This window comes from Prosopis cineraria, unplaced genomic scaffold (assembly GCF_029017545.1).
Source record: "Prosopis cineraria cultivar Desert tree isolate PC_DT_omini unplaced genomic scaffold, ASM2901754v1 PC11, whole genome shotgun sequence".
Lineage (NCBI taxonomy): Eukaryota > Viridiplantae > Streptophyta > Magnoliopsida > Fabales > Fabaceae > Prosopis > Prosopis cineraria.
Window position 1 is genome coordinate 36,241,519 of NW_026555342.1, and position 4,104 is coordinate 36,245,622.

Consider the following 4,104-nt stretch of genomic DNA (forward strand, 5'->3'; position numbering starts at 1 on the left):
GTTTAGTGTTTTTTGTGTGTTTTGAGTGTTTTTATTCTGTTTTGAAAAAGAAAAAAAAAATTTAGTGCAATTTTCGTTGGTTTGGTGTAGAGCTGAAAATACTCTGTTTCTAGTGTCTCTGTCTGAAATTGAAAAATTAACTGGGAATGAGTCTGAGGGAATTTGAACGTGGAATTTATTTCATTGAAAGCTCTATATCCTAGCTTCACTTTAAATTGGTTTGGTCAATTTTGGACGTGGGAAGTGTCCTGTGGAAATTTTACAATCTAACAAGGTCCAGGGAGCCATTACAGAGGATTCCCAAAACCCTGTTTCAATTTTAGTTAGCATATCTTCGTCTTTGTGCGTTCAAATTGATTGATTCTAGTTTCATTTTTCTTATCGCTGTCTTATCTTTGTTTCTTGTGTTTAGGATTTTCTTCAATTTTTCCATTTTCCTATTTGAAAGTTTGTTAGAAGCTCTGAAGGTCTTCTGGACGAAATCCTGTTTCTCCAGACCTGAGGACCAACTTGTGAAAAATTCTGGGAACGATTGGGAAGGTTTTTTAATCTAAAAGTTTTATATAATTTTCCTGTATATCTCTTGTGTTTCTCATAAAAGTTTCAGGGGAATTTATCATGTGGATTTGCTGATAGAAAATTCACAAGTTCACTGTCTCCAGAGAGCCTACTGTGCGAATTCCAGAATTGCCAAAGCTTCTTGATTGAGCATTTCTAACTCTCTTTCTACTTGTTTGGTGTTATTTTTTTTTTCATTTTGTTGCTATTGAGTTTAATAAAAAAAATAAAAAAAAATTATTTCTCTTGCTTTTGTGTGTTTTGAATTGTTTCATGTTGATTTGCATTTTAGTTTAGTTTGTTCTTTGTTCTTAATTTTCTTGAGCTTGATTAGTGCATGACCCGAAGAAAAAACATACCTCTTTTGTTGAATTAGATCCAGAAATTGAAAGAACTATTTCTAGATTGAGAAGATCACAACCTATTCTTGATTCTCATTTGGTTTGTAATTCAACAATGGAAGGTATCTTAGGACATGAGCATGTGCATAATGAGGGCCATGGGAATGGGAATGAGAATTTGCATGATGATGGCCATGTTAATAATGAATTTGAAGGCTTGCATAACCCTAGAGAGGAGAGGAGCATTAGGCAATTAACTCAACCTAATTGGCATGATAATCCTTATGGCTTATATGTTCCTCCTACTAATGTTCAATTTGAAATTAAATCCTCCTTGATTAATGCATTGCCTAAATTTCATGGGTTACCAGGAGAGGATTGTCATAGGTTTTTGCATACTTTCCTATTGGTTTGTGATACTATGAAGCCTATGCATGTAAATGTTGATGATGTTCAAGCTAAGGCTTTTGTATTTTCTCTTGAAGGTTTAGCAAAGGAGTGGTATTTCAACTACCCTTCTTATGTGAAAGTGAGCACATGGGCCGAGCTAAGAAGACTCTTCTTAGATAAATTCTTTCCAAATTCCAAGGTCACCAATTTGAGAAAGCAAATCTATGGGGTCCAACAAGGAGAGGATGAGAGTCTCTATGAGTATTGGACTAGATTCCAAGGCCTTTTGGCTAAATGCCCACACCATCAAATTTCTAGTGAGAATTTAGTCCAATATTTCTATGAGGGCTTGATTCCAAGAGACAAAGTTAACATTGATGCCGCTAGTGGTGGATGCTTGATTGACCTCACTTCCTTAAAGGCTTGGGAACTAATTGACAAGATGGCTTCAAGTGGTGCTCAATACTCTACAAGGGAAAAGAGAAATGTGAATATGGTAGGTTCCTCAGTTCTTAATGATTCATATGTGGACTTGCTAGCTGCCAAGATTGGGAGAATGTTGGCTCCACAAATATCTCAAGTGAGCAATGTAAGTACTTCTCAAGCACTTGTCCCTTATTCTTGTACTTTTTGTGACTCACCTATGCATGTAGAAAGCAATTGTCCTATTAAGTTTGAACAAGTAAATGCTATCTACAATGGAAAACAATCCTATGGTGGGAGGCAAGGGCAAGGAGCTTATTCTAATACTTACAACCCTTCATGGAGAGACCATCCTAATTTCTCCTATTCAAATCCAAATGTGGCTTTACAAGACAATCAACAAAGAGGATCCTATCAAAACACCTTTGGCCGTGACCCTCCACCTCATTTGTCTCAAGGTAGCTCTTCTCAAAGCTACAATCCAAGTGGTAATTCTCTTACACCTTCTTCTAATTCTTATAGTGATAGGAGGCTTGTTCCAATTGAGAGTTCTTCTAATTCGAACTCTTCTAATGATGTGAATGTGTTACGTAAGCAGTTGATTGAAATGAACTCTTTGTATAAAAACATGTATGATGGCTTAGGGAACAAGGTAGAGAGTATGGGTAACAAGTGTGAGAACATGAACTCTAAAATTGATGCCCTTACTTCTCAAATGAATATGCTTGCTAACCAATTAAGTGCAGCCAATGCTCAAGCCTCTACATTACCATCCAACACCGTTGCTAATCCTAAAGCTAATCTTAATGCTATCACATTGAGGAGTGGCAAGGAGTTGGGAGAAAGAGTACAAGAAGACAAAAGACAAGGGAAGGCCGAGAAGCCCTCTTTAAATTCTTCAATTGATGTTAATGTTTCTAGTTCTTCTTTTGCTCCTAATGATGCATCTTTTGTAGAGATGATGAGGATGAAAACATTGAGGAGATCATATGTGAGCAACCACCATCTAAGGTGGAAAAGGGGACTATGGCCGAGTTGTTTAGTAAGGAAAAAGAGGGAGAGGCCGAGCAAAGTGAAACAAGAAAGGAGAGTTCAAGGAAGGAAGAAGGAAAGCAAAGTCAAGAGATTATGAAGAAGCTTCCTTTTCCACAAGCACAAGTGGTCCCTAAGCAAGTAAAGGGACAATTTGATCAAGAGGTATATGATTTCTTCCACAAGATTCATGTTAATGTACCCTTGATGGATGTAGTTAAGAACTTTCCTAAGTATGCCAAATTTTTGAAAGATTGTTGTACAAATAAAAGAAAATTTAGGCCTAATGCAAGGGTACAATTACCCTCATCTGTGAGTGCTATCATGAAGCCTCAACTCCCTATAAAATGTGAGGACCCCGGTTCCTTCACAATTCCATGCAAGATTGGCAACACACATTTTTCTCATGCATTGATAGACTTAGGTGCAGCCATTAATGTTATGCCTCTTTCAATTTATCATGCCTTGAGTCTTGATTGCATGCATAAGACACCTATGATATGCCAATTAGCGGATAGAAGTGTTAGAAGACCACATGGAGTAGTAGAAGACTTGTTGGTTTGTGTTAAAGGTCTATTATTTCCTGTGGATTTCTATGTGCTTGATATGTCAAAAGAAGGGAGTGGGGATGATATTTTGATTTTAGGAAGGCCATTTATGAGGACTGCCCGTACATTGATTGACATGGAAAAAGGTAGTTTGATTTTGAAATGTGGAGAGGATCATGTTATTTTTAATATATATGAAGCAATGAAACATCCTTTTGAGGATTATTCTTTGTTAGGTGTAAGTTCCATTGAGTTATTGCTTCATGATGCTTGTGAGTCTCACATGCTTGATTCTTTCTCACATGTTGATGATGATTTGTCTCTTGTTACTACTACATGTATTGATGGATGTAGTTGTCCTATTTGTTTAGAGATTGATGCATGCTTGAATGATGCAACTACTTCTTCTCATGATTTGTTTAAAATATCTCCTATGCTTGATCTTGAAATGCTTGAGAAGGGTATATCTTCTTGTGTTGTAGGTACTAAAGCCATTAAGGCCGAATCTATGAGTTTTTCTCCACTCGAGCTTGATGTTCTTAGGATTCCCAAGCTATTGGAGGAAAATTCTACACTTTCACATGTCGAGGCCGTGGCTCAAGTCCAAGCACTTGAGGACAAGTTGCAAGAAAAGGGGGAGGCTGTAAAGAAAGAAGAGGAGAAATCAAAAACAAGTGAGAAGCCTAAAAGACAAGATAGTACCATGGAATATTCCACCAAATTAGACTTGAAGAAGCTCATTCCCTCTTGTGTAGAGCCACCTACCTTGGAGTTGAAGCCTTTACCATCCAATCTCAAGTATGCATATCTCA

General features: G+C 37.2%; 1 non-coding gene across 1 annotated transcript; it reads right to left on the minus strand.

Moving 5' to 3' along the window:
- Positions 1–1,494: 1,494 nt before the first annotated feature.
- Positions 1,495–1,601, minus strand: LOC129287352 (small nucleolar RNA R71). The gene has a single exon (XR_008587672.1). It is a non-coding gene; the product is annotated as a small nucleolar RNA R71 (small nucleolar RNA).
- Positions 1,602–4,104: the final 2,503 nt, after the last annotated feature.